The sequence below is a fragment of the Myotis brandtii genome, unplaced genomic scaffold, assembly GCF_000412655.1.
Source record: "Myotis brandtii unplaced genomic scaffold, ASM41265v1 scaffold352, whole genome shotgun sequence".
NCBI lineage: Eukaryota > Metazoa > Chordata > Mammalia > Chiroptera > Vespertilionidae > Myotis > Myotis brandtii.
The window spans coordinates 1,215,277-1,223,781 of NW_005363542.1; the positions used below are offsets into that span (position 1 = coordinate 1,215,277).

The following is an 8,505-nucleotide window of genomic DNA, read 5'->3' on the forward strand; positions in this document are numbered from 1 at the left end:
CCTGCCCGCACGCTCGCGGGGCTCCGCTCTCCCTCCCGCAGGCGTCTCCGGGCGCAGCGTCCCACCGGCCAACTGAGCTGCTCTCCGCTCCGTCAGCCTCCGCTTTTCCTGCTCTTCCCTTACTCAACTCAGAGGAAGCTGGGGAGGTGCGCTCCGAGCCTCTGAAGGCAGTGGGCTCCTAACTCAATTATTTAGGCGGGGTTTGTTTCCCCAGAATGAGCGCTCTCTCACCCTAGTGGTTGGAGACGGCTCGCTGCCTACTCTCCCCACCTCCCTACCCCCTTCCGGGGAGGGGGGATTATTTTCCTGCCTCACGTCGGTAACTGGTCCTCTTTGCATCACAGCTGCAGGGGTGGGGCCGGGAGACTTGCCTATTCCTTCGCATAATATGCGGGGTCATATCGCTTTCCCGCTCTTCTGTTCCAAAAATCTTGGTGAACAGGACGTGTCATGCCTTTTCTGGGATTCCCACCATTTCCTCAAGCCCCCTCCATAGCCACCTTAGCCCCGCATTTGACTCAAACAGACGTGGTCAATACCTTTCCTAGAAACCCCGAGTCCACTCTGCGGGGCGCGCGGCCCTTGCGCCTGACCTTGGCGCAGGACTCCACCCGCTCCAGCCAGGTTTCCCTCTCCCGAGTGCAGGGAGCCTGACTCCTTTTGTTCCCAGGGAAATGTGCTTCGGGAATTCTCTCTCTCCCTGCCTCGCCACTCCCCACCCTCCTCTGCCGGGTAACAAGTGGGTGCCTTAGAGGGTGCGCTCTCCCCAGGAACTTCTTTGCCGGCTCTCTGTTACCCTGCCCACGTTTGCGGAGGGGAGGGATGCACTCACTCGACCCCCCCAGCCCTCGTGGCTGCCGTGCGTGTGTTTGCAGCCGGGAAAGGGACTGTCTCCCGGTTTTCCAGTTTCCCCCGGGGTGGGGTGGGGTGGGGGATGGGAGGAGACGTAGGAAGTTTTCTCTAAGCTAGATTCCTGGGGTTTTCTCCCGGGAAAAGCCTGATTCCCACAGGGGGGATGCGCGGGAATTGGGCCACAGTAGTCCGTGGGGACATCGCCTGGTTACTGCTAAATCGTGGGGATATCTCTTCTAGTGGACAGAAAGCAGCTGCCGGAGGACGGCCACCCAGGCGGCGCTGTCCAGGGCACCGGAGCGGAAAACTGCCAGGCTCCTGAGTGGGGGTGGGGGGAAGGGCAAGGCAATCTCCAGGCAGGAAGGAGGCGCTGTGAAGGAAGAGAGAAAAGACCTGTTAGTTACTAATTAATTAGTTACTCTGGACAGCTGGAACTCAGCTGCAGGCCCAAGCGACGCAGAAATACTGTTAAAAGAGCCTTGCGTTTTAACTTTAGTAAAGATATGCTTTGAAAGACAGCAAGGGGGAGCTGTTTTCAGGCTACTTCACGAAAGAAAAAAGAAAAGAACCTACTCTGCAGATACACGAACATGACTTTTTATTTTCTTAATCAGAATGTTTGTGTATTGTGGCCATGGTATAAATTTGTCTCAGAAAAATATCAGTGAAATGTAGGAACAGAAACCAAAGCCTTTCTGAGGTGCAGTTCTCAGCGGTAATTCCACTTTGCTTCCCAGTTCATTCATGCAGAGTCCCAAGGCTGTGACATTAAGGATGCTAGACTTGACCTCTCGAGTTCGGCTTCACTGTGGCTGTATAAACCTCAATTGTACATCTTAAAAATGGGAATAAAAGGACCTGCTTTACCTACTATAAGGTTATCGTGAGAAGTAAAACAGTGTTCTGTATGGGGAAATGCTCTCAAAACTACAGGCTCTGTTGCCTTGTTTCATGTTCTCCAAGATGTTTTAAGAGGGAAAAGATTTTAAAAGTTCAGAATGGCAATAAGTAAAAGGTTTCCAGACCACCTGCCTGGAATAATCCTTTAAGCAATTGGGTCACTGACTTTGAGAGGTGACCTCCTTTTAAATAACAAATTACATTAGTTCTCCTTATGAGAAATACCATAATGTCTGACCCTAGTGTCCCTGGGTATTGCAAAAGTGGTCCATTGACCAGACCCCGGCAATTCACTGCTCTTGGCCCTACACCATGGAGTACAGTATTTAGGTTTCCTAAGGGGAGGGAATCTGCAGTATAGCGTCACTAAAGTTCCTTCGGGTGTTCTTATTCTAGAAAGCAGTGGTGGTGGCCTCTCAAGAAATCATTCATCTGTGTAAGCCCTCTGACCCAATAATCAACCATATCCAATTCATAAAAATAACTTGCTAGTTTCCATCAGTGGGTACAGTTGGAAGATATTCAGTGAACAGCAGTACTAGTTATCCATATGCATTGTGTGTGTGTATCTGACACATATGGAGGTTATAATATATGTATTTCAGCAGGAAAAAATGCTCAATGCAGATTCCAGACCCCACTCCCTCTTTTAATCTACATAGTTTAAAAAATGTATCTGTCTTAATTTTACTGGCTCCATATTCAAAGGAAACCAGGACCAATGAAATATAGACTCAGTATTCATGTACCTCACTGGAAGTGCTATGAAAATTACTCAGTTGGAGGTAAAGAAATTGTGGTCGTAAAATGTGAAAAGAACGTACTCAATATTTTCTGTGGCATCTTGTGCTTTTTCTTAGAGCAATTCTCATTTGTTCTGTACTTCTTATATTAAGACTTACTACTTTCCCCCTCTTTCTCTCAGGGGATTTCAGTTAACATACTTGGGGGGGGGGAGTGAAATGATGAAAATAAAAATGTGTAAGTTCTGCATACATATCCTGGAGTCATCTTTCTCTTTCACTTGCTAGTCTTTCTTTCCCCTAGTTTGCAATTCCAGATATTTAAGAAGTGTTTCAATTAACCAAAGCTGCTACCCCCTTCACTTACTAGCTGTGTGACATCTTTGAGCTTCAAATTCTTCATCTGTAAAATCTTGGTGATAAAACATAATGCAGTTGCTGCATTAATTATATAACTGGTTGTTTAAGTTTCTGGCATTTCATAGGATTCAAAACATTAATTCTCCCTTTTTAAACATAGTAAATATCCTCCATATTCCCTGTTGTTTGCTAGGAAGGTTTTTCTTTCCATTTAAAGCAGCATGTCCACAACTCCTTTCTGAGCAACTGAAGATATTGATATAATTTTTTTTATGAGAAAAGAATTCCATGGTCAAATACATTGGGGGAAGTGCTGTGTATACACCTCTTTCTCTCCTAGAGATTTATACATTAAAAAAAAAAACAACCTTTGAGAAACCTACTTAGCTTTGTTTATCCATGTTTCCCAAAGCTATTGGACTATGGAAAGCCTCCATCCTTTTACTTCCCCCATGGAAAGGTGATGAATATGTCACAAGACAATGGATACAGTTTGAAAAACACTGAATAAAGTACTTGGATTTCCAGAGCAGTTGGGTGTCACCACTGGACTTAGTCAAGTCAAGAAGTTGAGAGTGTGAGTCAAGTATAACCTACTCTCCCAGGGGCAGGGATGCCCAATATAAATGGGTTACATTTAGTTTGTCATATTACCTTATGTACTACTTTTTAACTGCTATTCAATATCTTACTTTCTTCCCTTAGTGAGAAAATGGAAGAAATGGAGTACCTACAGGAGAATTCATTTTACTTCTATAGCCAAAATGGCTCCTTCTCCTTCAATTATAAATTAATGACACTGCAGTTACAGGGCTATGGTCTGGTATTCATACCAGTACTTCTAGAAAATTAACAAATATCTGTGGCACATCACTAGGTCATAAGCTGGATACAAAGAGGTATGTAATGATCACTAGCATTTCTTAAACCTTTTGTCTGTGCCAGGCACTGTCATAAGTGATTTACAAGTATTACTTCATATAATCCTCCCAATGACCTTATGGGGGTCATTTCATTTTCCATGTGAGGGAACAGAGGCACAGAGAGGATAAGTAACCAGCCTTGGGTAACAGAGCTGGTCAGTAGTAGTAGAAACAGGACTTAAACAGAAGCAAGTGACTCCAGCAGAGTGTACAGTCTTGACCATCACACTGTGCTGCCACCGTTGAGTTCCTGGGTCTTACTGCTCATATGGGGTGTTTGGTTGGTCATTTAACATTTCATCTGTGCATGACATGTTCTCCTTCAGGAGTAGGAGATTCTATAGGATCTGCACTGGTTATTCTATATCTTTGGTTTCCTCTTTAGGAAATCAAGTCCAGGACAATAATAGCAATAGTAGTAGTTGCTGTAATAGTAATAATAATATTAAATAATATTAACATTTATCAGCATCACATAAGCTCTTAATGCATGAGCTAAGAGTTTTAATTCATTATTTCATTTAATATTTAAAATAATATTTAAAATAGGAATACACTTATTGTTATCCCACTTTATAGGTGAATAAACAAAGGTCACTGAGGGTAAGCAACTAAGCCAAAGCCACAAGGCTCCAAGTGGCCAAGCTGAGTCCCACCTGGGTCCATTTGAAGTCAAAGCCTGGGTTCTAACCTCTGTGCCCTACTGCCTCCCTTATATATCACAAGCACTTAACACATATTGCAGTCAGAATGAACAAATGCTTTAATACAAACGGGCTTTTCTTTACTTTTTGCTCCTCCTTTTCTTCTTCTTGAGTTTTGACAGAGGTTAGTTTTGAAGAAATACATTCTATTTCCATCCACTCCTCCTACCACTCGCTCTGCCACCTCATACACGCACGTCACACATACATGTCACACACACACCTCACACACACTTGCCCGATACTTCAGTTTTCTATTAGGATTTTCATGGTGACAATATATTTACTATTAATTTATTTTGGATAAAGCAGACATGTTGCCCGAGAAAAGGTTAAATTCATAGAACTGTCACTTCAATTTATATGTGAGAATCTCTGTGGTTTAGTTTCATCAAATGCTTTTAAGATATGGAAGTAACAGAATAAGCTTGAAATATTTGGAGCTATACCTCAGTGTTCCCAAAGAGACTTTTATCTCATTACATGGGAAGTCAATAGGATGAGATAGCTACAAAGACACCATCATTACAACTATACCTCAGTGTTCCCGAAGAGACTTTTATCTGATTACATGGGAAGTCAATAGGACAGTGATGGCGAACCTATGACATGCATGTCAGAGGTGACACGCGAACTCATTTTTTTGGTTGACTTTTCTTTGTTAAATGGCATTGAAATATATAAAATAAATATCAAAAATATAAATCTTTGTTTTACTATGGTTGCCGAGCTCAAAAGGTTTGCCATCACTGCAATAGGATGAGATAGCTACAAAGACACCATCATTACAATTTCCTAAGAACCTGTAATCAAACGGACATGTGATGCTCTTTGTTCATTCTTACATGAAATACAGTATTAAAAACAAAAAATTAATGTGTAACTGATGTTCATAGAAGTCTTACAGTTTTCCAGAATCTCTGTTTACTTTGTATTTGAAAAGCCAGCCCACCTTCTCCAGAGTTTAGCTATTCTTTTAGTGAGCATCTCTTGCTGCCCTGCAGCATTTTAGGAAGCTGCTTCACACAAACGAACCCTGCATTTTATCATACTGGAATCATAGCTCAGTGTCCTCGGCCAGAACAGAAATAGAAATCTACAACATATCTTTAACATTACTTTTGAATAAGGTTGTAAATAAGGAAATTAAAAAAGAGAAGCTGTATGTATTCATTTATTATAGCTAAATTTTTCTGCTTCGAACAATATTATTTTATAAAAATTTGAAAACAGTGAAAAATATGAAGGAAATTAAAAATATTTCATACTACTCCCAGCAACCACAGATAATCACAATTATAATTTACTTGTGCCTTTAAAATTCTTTTTCCATGTCTGTGTATCTTATATACAACCAAAATTAGACCATACTATATATAACTAGAGGCCCGGTGCACAAAATACGTGTGTGGGTATGGTCCCTAGGCCTGGCCTGTGATCAGGGACATCTTCCCCAGCTGCCTGCAGCTGGCCCTGCCTCCCGCTGCCACCCATCCCTGGTCCCCTTTTAGCCATCAGGTGATCAGTGCCTGACGGCGCACATCTCATAGTGACTGGTCCAGAGGTCGTTCTGGTCATTCTGCTATTAGGGTCAATTTGCATATTACCCTTTTATTATATAGGATAGAGGCCTGATGCATGGATGGGGGCCGGCTGGCCTGCCTTGAAGGGGGGCCTCGATCAGGGTGGGGGTCCCCACTGGCAGCGGGACCAGCCTGGGCTTGCCTCCTCTGAGCCTCGGTGTGCTGTTATTTTTCCTTCTAGTTGAAGAGTCTCTCCTCAGCCAGCCTTCCTGTGGTTCTGGGTGATGTCCGTTCCGTCTTTTAGTTGTATTTTTGAAGTGGTTGTTTGCGGCAGCAGTCTGCGGTGTTTACCTATGCCGCCATCTTGGTCTCTCGATAATCTAATTTTTCAAATTCACATCATATTGTGAACTTTTTTCCATGTCATTGAATAGTCTTCTATATGATCAATTTCATGGCTTCATAGTTCTCCATCATATTGATGCACCTAATTTACTTATTTTATATATTTCCCTTTCCCCCCAAAAAAATTTTGTTTCCCATATATCTGACTCATACTTATGTCTCAATTATTTCTGAAGACAAGGGAGGCAGAAAAGTATTCAAAAACCCAAATAATTACATTTTTAAACATATGTCTATTGATTTTAAGAGAGAGAGTAAAGGCGAGGGAAAGAGAGAGAGAGAGAAACACCAGTCTGAGAGAGAAACATCAGTTGTCTTTGGTACATACCCCGACTGGGGATCGAACCCTCAACATGGGCCTGTGCCCTGATTGGGAATCGAACCAGTGACCTTTCAGTTCACAGGGAAGAGTCAGATATATGGGAAAAAAATATTAGTTTCATAACAGATGTCTTAGATTGGAGGATGTGGCTCAGATGGTCTTAAACCAGACAAACTTATCCAGCACAGGCACCTCCCACACTAGCAAACAGCTCTCTGCATGACACAGAGCAGTCCAGAGTGCACCCTGTCTAAGGAGAGGTGTATCCTAAACAGAAGAATCCCAGTGGTGAGCCAAGCAATTGATATTCCTCTTCTCTTCAGAAAGAGCCAAAGTGTGGGGGAACTGCCACGTACATAACTGTCACTACATGAAAACACAAAGCCAGAGGAATGTGATCATCTTTATCCTCATATAACTGGACATAACTTAGTTCTAAAATGCTCTACCTGAGGAAGGTAAGAAACTTAACATGACTAATCCCAGGTAATGCAGTTGATTCTAGTTTAAAAGTTAGTTTCTTAGTCTAATGCCTCTTTTCCCCTGCTTGTGCCTCACATTCCTCTTCTTCTCTACTTCCACTTAGGGTAATCTTAATGTCCTGGGGGTTTACGTACTTTTCTGGTATCAGTAGACCATCTGTCATGGGCTCTTGTTGGCTTCAACTGAGAAGTGGAACAAACTGCCAGGAAAAATTGTCCAAGACTTAAAAATAGGCAGAAGAAATTCCTGGGTGTTTTTTCAGTAGAGTGATAGGCTTTGTCACTGCATGCACCTTGAGTTGACTTTCTATTGACTAGCCTATTTTACAACTCTGAGACGGTAAGTTGTAGGAAACTGATGCACGTGATTCTTGTCCATAACAATGCAAATGAATTTAGCCCAATAATACTGTGGATGATTTCTCCACTATAGTAAATGTAATACCAATCATGTGTTTTATGATACTACTAGAAGCCCGCTACATGAAATTCATGCACGGGTGGGGTCCCTAGGCCTGGCTGGGGATCAGGGCCTATTGGGGCCATCTTGCCCAGTCCCGATCAGGGCCTGCTGGCTGGAGCCTGGGGGTCTGCTGGCTGCCTGCTGGCTGCCGGATAGGGTCTGCCGGCTGCTAAACAGGGCCTGCCAGCCGGGGCCTGCCAGACAAGGCCTGCCGGATGGGGGAACAACCGTGGCAGGTTTGCTGGCCAGGGGGAGGGACTGGAGGAGGTTGGCTGCACATGGGAGGTTGGCTGTGGGAGCACACTGACCACCAGGGGGCAGCTCCTGCGTTAAGCATCTGCCTCCTGGTGGTCAGTGCGCATCATAGTGACTGGTCGACTGGTCATTCCGGTCGTTCAGTCATAATGGTTGCTTAGGCTTTTATATATATACTAGAGGCCCAGTGCACAAAATCGTGCATGGGGAGGGGAGTCCCCTCAGCCCAGCCTGCACCCTCTCCAATCCAGGACCCCTCAGGGAATGTCTGACTTGTGGTTTAGGCCTGATCCCAGCAGTCGGACATCCCTCTCACAATCTGGGACTTCTGGCTCCTAACTGCTCACCTGCCTGCCTGCCTGGTCAACCTTAACTGCCCCCCCCTGCCAACCTGGTCGCCCTACGCAGCCTGCTGTTCAGTCGTTTGGTCGTCCCTCACTAACCCCCCAGCCGGCCTTGTCGCCCCACACAGTCTGCTGTTCAGTCGTTACTGTGATGGAGTCCTGGACAATTTGCATATTCCTCTATTATTAGTATAGATAGATAGGATAAGAAGCAATCTTACATCTGTTA

At 44.0% G+C, this 8,505-nt stretch overlaps 1 protein-coding gene across 1 annotated transcript in view; it reads right to left on the reverse strand.

Annotated features, from left to right (window-relative positions):
• Positions 1–123, reverse strand: part of AVPR1A (arginine vasopressin receptor 1A) — a 5,535-nt gene extending 5,412 nt beyond the window's left edge. The window contains exon 1 of the mRNA XM_005871683.2: positions 1–123. The gene's annotated coding sequence lies outside the window, so the exon portion shown is untranslated.
• Between the last annotated feature and the right edge of the window lie 8,382 nt (positions 124–8,505).